The sequence below is a fragment of the Panthera onca genome, chromosome B1, assembly GCF_046562875.1.
Source record: "Panthera onca isolate mPanOnc1 chromosome B1, mPanOnc1 haplotype 2, whole genome shotgun sequence".
NCBI lineage: Eukaryota > Metazoa > Chordata > Mammalia > Carnivora > Felidae > Panthera > Panthera onca.
The window spans coordinates 108668802-108679665 of record NC_138342.1 but is presented as its reverse complement, the minus strand read 5'-3'; the positions used below and the strand labels follow the sequence as shown (position 1 = coordinate 108679665).

The 10864-nt window shown below is 39.5% G+C and overlaps 1 long non-coding RNA gene across 2 annotated transcripts; it reads right to left on the bottom strand.

Moving 5' to 3' along the window:
* Positions 1 to 1276: 1276 nt before the first annotated feature.
* On the bottom strand, positions 1277 to 10561 carry LOC144616139 (uncharacterized). 2 transcript variants are annotated; one of them, XR_013555149.1, is made up of 4 exons: positions 10385 to 10561; positions 5635 to 5742; positions 4966 to 5115; positions 1277 to 1354 (listed from the first exon to the last, which is right to left on the bottom strand). It is a non-coding gene; the product is annotated as an uncharacterized LOC144616139 (long non-coding RNA). The 2 variants fall into 2 exon arrangements; XR_013555148.1 differs by lacking the exon at positions 1277 to 1354 and having other exon boundaries at positions 4723 to 5115; positions 10385 to 10556.
* Between the last annotated feature and the right edge of the window lie 303 nt (positions 10562 to 10864).

Here is a 10864-nt window from a genome sequence, read left to right as displayed (position 1 = left end):
AATAGATGATATAGGCCATGATAAGGAGTTTGGATTTTATTACAATGCAAAAGAAAGACATTAGCGAAGTATAGATAGGGAAGTGATAGAGTCTGATTTATATTGTTAAATGGTTAATGACAAAGAAGGTAAGAATGGACAAACAAGAAGCTGTTGTCATTGTCCAAATCAGAGCAACTGATTTTGTACTAGGATAGTAGCAGTAGACCTATGGAGAAGTGGTTGGTCATGTTTGATATACTATTTTGGAAACAGGGTCAATAGGACTTGATGTTAAATTAGATGTTGGAGGCAAGAGGAAAAGAAGAATCAAAACTGTGATCTTTTGGTTCTTCTTGTCAGAAATTCCTGAACCTGTTTCCTTTTAAAAAGCGGGGTTCTACTGGAGAACTTCCTTTCAATAACCACAACAAAGTCAAAGTCAGTCAAAATTTCTGCTAGTGTAGGACAATACTTGAATTATCTGCACAAATCCATTGTAGAGAATTCAAGAAGAGTTTATTTTGTGTTAAATTAAACCTTTTAAACTTGACAGATTTTTTCGTAATCAAAAACATAGGTCATTTTATAAAGACCCAAGTGCTTAGAGAACATAGGTTTGTGTCCCTTTAAAAAGTGCCATTTCCTTGAAATACGAGAGATATTTATGCCCAGAGCTTCTATTAGTTATCACTTCCTTATTTTGCTTTATAATCTTATTTTCTCATATAATGGCCATACTTTATACCATTGTTTTATGAATGTTCAAACTAAGGCTTAGCAACCTAGGTAAATTATAGCACAGGAAGAAACAGAATAGCAAGCCCAATTTCCTGAGTCAACCCCTTAATGTATTCATTCACCTGTGAAACTTGGGACATAGTGTATGTTAAAGAACTCTTTAAGGCTACAGAGCAATTCTTTTTCTCCTGAACTTAACTCTCCTGATGTTTTATGTATATTGCCCAGTGATAGTCTCTTGGCAAATAACATTTGAAAACAAACTACACTTACTGCTATGCACAAATCTATTAGGAAAAAAAGCAAGCAGCATTGATAATAACTTCATGGCTAAAAGAACTCAGGAAAACTCACAGTACGTATTTATTGTGTTAATATTCATAGCACTATTAAAAATGGAGAGTATTTAGGGGACACAGTAAACCACATCCTTCTTCCTACCAAGTTGTGAACAAACTGAAAAACAGGCAAAACAGTAGACAGCTGAGAATTATCACTCTTACTGATAAAGCTGATGCTGGGAACAAGGCACCACCAATGGGAGCAGGCATACTTACCACTGAGTCACTGACTGGCAGAGCAGGATGACAGAGACTCTCCCCTCCACCCACTTGAAGACATGTCCCTGTAAAATCTGCAGTAAAAAGAAACAGACCAGAAGGCATGATTCCTGATGGCAGCCTTGCTCCAAGAGTAAAACTGGCCACAAGGCTGAGCTTTCTCACCTAGTTTCTCACCATTCAGCATCTTGCCCATGGGGAAGAGGCCAAGAGGCCCAAGAGGCTAAGAGCATTAACAGAATCCCCTGCAACTACACTGTATTCCCTACATAATTTTATTGTCTTAAACTTAGTAGTTTTCAAACTGGAGTCTATCTACACTGGGATTCTATAAGTACTTTCCAAGGAAAACACAGATGATTTTTAGGAAATCAATCCCATTTATTCAACTTTCATCTACTCTTTCCTAAAACTGAGCTGCCTAAAATATGACTGAAGTTGAAATGTCACAACAATTTTGTTTTTCCAACTTCCTGTAAAAATCATTCTTTTCCCACTTATAAAAAACAGACATCCTCTCACTCATCCCAGATCTTACGATGGCAAATGTTCCCGTGTACAAAAAAGCTTCTGGAGGCAAGGGAAACAAAAGCAAAAATGAACTATTGGGACCTCATCACAGTAAAAAGCTTCTGCACATCGAAGGAAACAATCAGGAAAACTAAAAGGTAACCGACAGAATGGGAGAAGATATTTGCAAATGACATATCAGATAAAGGGTTAGTATCCAAAATCTATAAAGAACTTCTCAAACTCAACACCAAAAAACAAATAATCCAGTGCAGAAATGGGCAAAAGACATGAATAGAACTTCTCCAAAGAAGACATCCAGATGGCCAACCGACACATGAAAAAATGCTCAACATCACTCATCATCAGGGAAATACAAATCAAAACCACAATGAGATACCACCTCACACCTGTCAGAATGGCTAACATTAACAACTCAGGCAACAACAGATGTTGGCGAGGATGTGGAGAAAGAGGATCTCTTCTGCACTGCTGGTGGGAATGCAAGCTGGTGCAGACACTCTGGAAAACAATATGGAGGTTCCTCAAAAAACTAAAAATAGAACTACTCTATGACCCAGCAATTATAGTACTAGGTATTTATCTAAGGGATACAGGTATGCTGTTTCGAAGGGGCACATGCACCCCCATGTTTATAGCAGCACTATCAACAATAGCCAAAGTATGGAAAGAGCCCAAATGTCCATCGATGAATGAATGGATAAAGATGTGGTATGTATGTATGTGTGTGTGTGTATGTATACATATACATGTATATATACACATACATGTATATATATGTATACACACACATATACATATACATGTATGTGTATATATACGTAGATATACATATATATACGTATATATGTATATATACGTATGTATACATATATACATATATATACGTATATATGTATACATACGTATGTATACATATATACATATACGTATACATATATGTATATTGTGTATACATATATACACACATACATACATACCACATCTTCTTCATCCATGTATGTATATATATGTGTGTATATATATGTATACATATATATGTATGTATACACACACATATACACATACATACAATGGAGTATTACTTGGCAATCAAAAAGAATGAAACCTTGTCATTTGCAACCATGTGGATGGAACCAGAGGGTATTATGCTAAGCGAAATTTGTCAGTCAGAGAAAGACAAATATATGACTTCACTCATATGAGGACTTTAAGACACAGAACAGATGAACATAAGGGAAGGGAAGCAAAAATAATATGTAAACAGGAAGAAGGACAAAACATAAGAGACTCTTAATATGGAGAACAAACAGAGGGTTACTGGAGGGGTTGTGGGAGGGGGGATGAGCTAAATGGGTAAGCGGCATTAAGGAATCTACTCCTGAAATCATTGTTGCACCATATGCTAACTAACTTGGATGTAAATTAAAATAATAAATTAAATAAAATGGTAAAAATAAATAAATAAATAAAATAAACTTAAAAAAAAAAAAGCATCTGAGTCACCAAAGAAACAATGCTAATGCCAATGTCAATATTTAATTTAATCGAGGCACGCTAAGCCTGTAGGAAGATTTCCTGATTTTCCTCATCTTATACATCTGTTAAGAGAGAAGCACAGAAATGGTCCAATACTATTTCCGCTTCCACTCCCTGACAATGCCAAAGAATCCTGTTGAGATAGCAAAGAGAAATACTGAAGAAGGTTGAGCCTTACTTCATCTGGGTAACAAACTCACAGCAAGATTTCATATATCTGTCTCGGAATTCAAATATGGAAATTTGTGGAAAACATTCTGGGAAATACTAGTCAGCTACAAGGCACACCTGCTCAGAAATGAGAAAGAACTTGATGTAAAATCTCATTCTCCTATGTCTCAGTTACATATTTCAGTGGATTTCAAGGAAAAAGATGTTAAAAAATTACAAATTTCCAATAAACAAATCAGTGTTATACGTAAAAGAAATATGTATCAGAAGTCAGTCAATGTTTTGTATTTTCTTGAGCAATTATACAGACTCACAGGAGAAAATATTTTCATTAATTTTCACCTAAAGATTACTGAATACAGAAAATCTATATTGTTTTACTCAAACACTACTGTTCATTGTCATTTGTTAACCATTTCTTACATCATTATTCATCCCTATCTTTTATGGAGATTTAGATATGCAGTTTTCTACATATAGTATTCTATTTTATATAAATGCATTTTGAAATGCATTTACAATAATCATTTAGTCATTTTTGGTAAGTCCTGTACAGAGTGGTATTATTCTGTCTTTTTCTGTCTTCTATTCTGTCTCCTAGCAAAAAATTACATTCATGAACTATTTGGGAAGAGGGAGCTCCAACCATTTCATTGAGAGACATATTTCCAATAAAATTTTAGTTCTCTTTAGTAGCTATGTGTAAAAATTTGTAATGTGGGGTGCCTGGGTGGCTCAGTCGGTTAAGCGTCTGACTTCGGCTCAGGTCATGATCTCGCAGTTCGCAAGTTCAAGCCCCACATTGGGCTCTGTGCTGACAGCTCAGAGCCTGAAGCCTGCTTCAGACTCTGTGTCTCCCTCTCTCTCTGCCCCTCCCCTGCTCCTACTTTGTCTGTCTCTCTCTCTCAAAAATAAATAAACATTTAAAAAAAAATGTTTAATAAAATTAAAAAATAAAAAGAAATTTGTAACACTGTTATTATCAATTATGTACTCATAATTGTAATAATAATTCAATCCAGAAGAAATATTTGACACAATTTTTAGTCATAATTTTTTTTTAATTATAAACAAATTTTTATTGCAGAAAAGAATGACAGAACAAGCAGTAAAATATATTTGAGCATAAAAATATATTTTTAAAACTCTTGTGGGGAAGTAGAGTGAAAATACAAACTCATAGAAAAAATAATGTAAATTTCTATAAAAATGGATGATGATGAGTATTCAATTTCTATGGAATTTGATTTGATTATATGCATCTTAACCCTTTTTATTTTAAAATATTCATATTTACTTTAACCAGAAATTACATCTTTTGCAACTAATTTTAGGACAAAAAATTTTACACATCAACTTAAAAATTATTTGGTATGTCAGCAAATGTCAGCAAAATGTATGTCAGCAAAATGTATGAAGACCCTTGCTTATGCCTTCAGCTTACCACTGAGATCAACTTCGGATATGGTTATCCTTCTTGGTCAAGAAGTCAGAGGTCAGTTAGGGCAATTGTGCTCGCATCTTCATAAGGTCTCTTCTCCCTTTTGTGGAATCTCCTGGGGTCACAGGTATAGATTTTGTTCCCTTGAATGTCCTGAATGGGTCAAAACAACATATCACTAAATCAGCTCCAAGGCTGTTTTGTACCCAAGGCTATAAGTGAAAACCTGCTCTATTGCTGTCTCAAATTATGTCCCCCTACATTTTTCAACATTAACAGAAGTTCCTAAAAGAAGATCAAATGATAACTAAAAATACTCTAAAAATTAAAAGCCAAAAAGATGTGCTCAATTTGATTATGACCCCCTCCCAATATGAATTTTCCAGGGAGAAATGAAAAGTTCAGATACTAAATTACCTAAATTACCCTGGCAGTGAACTTAGCTCCTAAAACTGAAAGAAAAAAAACAAACAAAAAAAAAAAAAAAAAACAAAAAACACCTCCCCCAAAGGGCCCATCCTGTTAAGCTTACCCAAGCATCCCCTGGCATAGGCAGGCCCCTGTGAAATTTAAGATATGAAGCAGTAGAGTAGAAAGCACACTTTCTGTGGGAGGCCTGACTCCCATGGGAAAGGGGAAAGGGAGAAGGTGGGCTGCATGTGCCAAACTTACACATCAGGAAACTTGTTAGTAGCACTGGAATAGAGTATTGAGAGTTAAGATCATGGCACCCACTCCATACTTCAAGAAACATCTGATGCAGGAAAGAAGTATTTCCTCCTAAAATAAAGAAATAGAACAGAATTATAAGAAACAATCTCTCTTATTTAAGAAATATTTATTGAGCTCAAATTTCTGAGCTAGATTTGCTGGGAGATTCATAAGTGAATCAGAACTGGATGCTGCCTACCAACCAACCACTAACATTTGTAACAGACACATATATGTCAATGCCACATATTTTAGGTTTTTGCTGCAATAGTGCCCTACTTCCAGTACCAGTTTTTGTATTAGTGTAGATTAGGTTTTGTTTGCTAGCAAACAGCTCTAAACATCTCAGTGGTTTAGAACAGCAGAGATGTATTTCTCATTCATACGACTGTGTCTGTCACCTAAAGGCTCTTTTCTACTTTGCCCTGAATCTAGGACCCTCACTGATGTAAGCAACCACCATATGAAACATTGTCGGGGTGACAGATTAAAGAAGGCCACAAATTCTTTATCACTCTTCTCCCCAGTCTCCATTCAAGAGGTGGAGTTTATTTCTCTTCCCCTTGAAACTGAGCTGGCCCTGTGACTGCTTTAACCAATAGAATGTATTATTTCTAGGCCTAAGACTTACAAGACCTGGAAGCTTTTGCACTTTTGAGAGTCCTGAACTACTAAGAAATTAGGTTACTCTGCTGGAGAAGCCATTGTGAAGCAAGGCCCTAGGATAACACTGGGAAGAAGAAAGACTTGGCTATTCTCGCATCCAGTCAAGCTTCCTAATTACTCCAGCTCCAGAAAATACCTGGCTGCAACCACATGAGACCCCAAGCAAGTTAAGACAGCTGCCCATGAGCCCATTCAATCCACAAAACCATTAGTGATAATAAAAGTTACTCTTTTTTTAATGTTTATTTTTAAGAGAGAGAGAGACAGAGACAGAGCATGAGCATGAGCGTGAGCATGAGCATTAGCATGAGCATGAGCGGAGGAGGGCCAGAGACAGAGGGAGACACTGAATCTGAAGCAGGCTCCAGGCTCTGAGCTGTCAACAACAGAGCCCAACACGGTGCTTGAACTTGGGTGCCTTGAGATCATGACCTAAGCCAAAGTTGGACACTTAACTGACTGAGCCACCCAGGTGCCCCAAACCAGTTACTATTTTAAGTCACTAAGATTTGGAGTGGTTTGTTATACAGCAATAGATAACTAAAACATTCCATCACTTTGCCAAAAGGAAAGAGGGCATGAGACATTATGCATTCTTTTCTTAAGTTTATTTATTTTGAGAGAGAGAGAGGGAGAGCATGAGCAGGTGAGGGGAAGAGAGAGAAGGAGAGAGAATCCTAAGCAGGCTCTATACTATCAGCACAGAGCCCGATGCAGGGCTCAAACTCACAAACCGTGAGATCATGCCCTGAGCTGAAACCAAGAGTTGGATGCTAATCAACTGAAACACCCCGGCATCTCCCTTTAAAAAAAACAAAAAAACAAAAAAAAAAAAGTTTATTTAGAAATTGTGCATTCTTTAAGCTTTTACTTGGAAGTGATACAGACCACTTCCAATCACATTTCATTGGCCACACTGAGTTCAAAGGAATAGGGAAATGCAAGTCTGCTATGTGTGTGGGAAAAGAAATGGAAATATTTGGTGGCCAGTACTATTATCTCCCAGAGAGAGGTCAGGGCTGGAGAGGTACATCTTCCATAGAGATGAGAAGTAAATCACTAAGTAGATAAAATGTCAAGGAAAAAAGAGTAACAAGAGGAGAAAAGAACATAGATAATAACAGATGCTTATAGATGACTTCTGGGTGAAGCAGGGGTGGATTATAAGGAGGAAAAGGGAGGTGGAAAAGACTCAGAAAAGGAATATCTACAGATGCAAAAGGAGACACGTAGGGACCCAAAGCAGAGTTTCAGTAACAAAATAGTCAAGAGCATAAAATAAAATGGATAGTATAGGGAAGAAATTGGTAGAAATTCAGAGAAAGAGATCATTGTGGGCTGATACAGCCTGGGACAGAGGCAGAATTAGAGAAGGAATTGGAAGGTAACAGAATTTGGGTGGAGAAAGGATTAAGAAGGGCACTCTCAATGAGGAAATAGAATGAGTAAAGTCTTGGAGTGGGGAATGAATTTAGCAATGGGGAGGATGGAGATTAGGTATTGTAAAAGGAAATGCATCGAAGTAATAGAAGTTATGTGTAAAGATTAGGTTTGCTGCAGAAGGGGAGGAAGCAAAGCCATTTGTGGATTTATAGACGACTTTGAGTGCCAACTGAGATTTCTGAGTTGTTTCCTTTAAATAGCTGAGTGACACTGGAGATAGGGTGCCCAAGTTAAGAAAATCAGTATACAGGACTAGTGCCTTCATGTGGAACAAAGAAGGGAAAGAAGAGCAGAAAGTTACTACAGTATTCAAAGAAGGAATATCCTACTGTGAGGGATTGTTACCTGGCAGAGAGAAAGAACTGCCTTCTGGACCAATTCAGGGGGCTTAGAATGAGAATAAGTTGCTCAGAAAAAAACTTTAGACGGGGGTGGGGGGGGTGGGGGGGGGTGGGGGGGTGGGCTTCAAGTGTGGAGAAGTTGAGATATTTATTTTATCAAGGATATATAAGAAAATATTTGACTTTTTACTCTCATGGCAAACAATGTTGGTTACCTACCCAACATTCCCCACTCTATTTTCTTGACAACTTCAATACTGCTCAATTCATCTCTTCCTTTCAAACCAATCAGGGAAAAGAAACATACATGTGTATAATTCAGCTCCAAGGTAAATCCTGATGGTTTAAGCCACTTGGTTTAACCACTCAACTAACACCTTTCTAGGGGAGGAAAGAAGGTTGTTTTTTGATGCCCCAATGTCAGGGGTGTGCTACTGTCATTTAGTGGGAAGGGGCCACAGATACTAAGTGTCCAGCAATGCATGCCACAATCCTGCATAAAACCTGCCAAAAGTCAGATAAACACTAACCAGACATGGTAATCCCAAACTCCTTGTCAGTTACTGTTTAGGGAATAGTTAGTGACCCAGTGCGGTCAATAACATACAAGGAGTGGCCTGCTATGCAGCTTCTCAGGTGGTTTCTTCCTGCTTATTGAGATCATCCCAATTGTATCCATCTTCTCTCCCAAGCATCTCATCCCAAGCATCCATCTTCTCTCCAAAACCAGGTTCTTCCCAATCATCCTGTTTCCATCATTGGCATTTCCTGTTACCAAGTCCTAAAGCAGTTATGACATCTAACCATTAACCTCAGGATGACCACTCAGATTTGCCTGGGACAATCTAATTTTAATCTTGTTCTCCCAGTGTATAGTGCCACCTTTCAGTTCCAAAAATATTCTAGATTGGTGACTAAACCATATGGTCACTTACTTTTCCCAATTAAATCCTGTTCATTCTGCCCCAAGAAAGTACAGGGGTGAGCAAACTATGGCCTATAGACTCTTTTTGTATCTCTGTAGATCAAAAAATGGCTTTTACAGGTTTAAAGAGTTGAAAAAAAAAAGTCTTTCATGACACCTAAAATGTCAGTGTCCATAAATAAAGTTTTACTGGAACACAATCATGCTCATTCCTGTAAGCATCTTTTAGGTTGCTTTCTTACTATAAGACAGTTGAGTAATTATGAAAGACAGGCCTAAAATATGTTTGGCTCTTCATAGAAAAGCTTGCAGACCCCTGCCCTAATGCCACTTAGTTCTAAGTTTCCTCATTTCTTGCACTAATACCATAGCCTACTAACTTGTTTTCCATGCTTTTCCTACTCCAGTCTTTAATACATCCGGTAGATAATCTAGAGAAGTTTTATCCGGTCATTTGCCCCTTCAAACTCTTCAATGGCTCCTCCAAAACGGGTAGTATAAATCCAAGCCTATCTGTTGACTTAAGACTACCAACCTAATTTTCCAGACTTTGCTCCTGATTACTGAAGTGAAAATGGAACACTAGCCCTTTCCCTAGTAAGTACTTTAGTTCGTATCATATGCCCCCACTGCTTTTCGGGTCTCTCCTCCATCGCACCGGTCCCTCAAGATTAAACGAAAATTGTTACTCCCTTAATACACCTTCACTCATTTATCACACCGATTGTTCACAGCAAGTAGTTCTTGGGAGTGGGCGTGGGGGAACTCCCTGACACAAAGACAACAGACTAGGACACGAGACAGCAAGTCAAAGGAGTTGAGTGCTTGAGGTAAGGAGCCCAGAATAAGGCTTCAGAGGTGAATTTATACCAGATTTTTAAAGGACTTGAGAGGCTAAAAGACTGTGAAAGACTTAGGGAGATTAAAAAAAAAATGTAAGTAAAGCTGAATGAGCGAATCAAAGGACCACCTCATTCTAGCCACTTCCCTACCGCCACGGACTATGATTTAAGCGGTAACACCTTTAGTCTGAAACCTGAAAGAAAATTCTACAAGCGAAGTCTTGACCAAAACCACCCGGGAGTGGCTGCTCCGTGCCAGCGCAAGCAGCGAGTAGATTCCGGATGCCAAATAACCGTAGTGCGGGCACTGTGCACTCTATCCGCGACAAGAAGACTCCAGTTCGTCGCCAAAACTTTCGGGCGGTAGCTTGTCTGCGCGCCCACGCTCCCAGCTTCCGGAAAGGCGCGCCGGCGCCACGGGGGAAAAAGGGACGCCTCTCAATAGTTTGCGCCAGCAGTTAAAACTAAGTCGTGGACTCCCACAAGCCACGAACCTGCGCCCTCGAAAAGGCGACCCAGCCAGGCTCCCGCCTCCGCAGCCGCCTAGGCGCACGTGAAGTCCCTAGCGGAGCAAAAGCGAAGAGGCGGGAGTTCGCGGACACGAACTTAAACCTGGGAAAGGAAGCGGTTCCAGGGCGCACGCGCATTGCGAGGGGACTGGGCGGAGCCTGCCTCCCGGAGGAGTTGCAAAGGAAAGGAGAGCGCGTGGCGCTCCGGAACTCGCGCACGCGCCGTAGTCTCACTCGGCCTGTGCGCGCGCGCGGCCGGCGCTGCATCTTTTCTTCAAGCCCGCCCCCCTCTTCCACTTCAGCCAGGGTAGGCGACGAGCGAAAGCAGGGAAGTGTGGGGCGAGGTGGGCGGGGCGTCGCACGCGAGCGCGGTCTGCAAAAGAAGGGAGGAGAAGGGAGAGATCCAAGACAACGTTACCCCGTCAACACCCAATCGAGAGCAAGCCTGACCCCGCCCCCTCACCT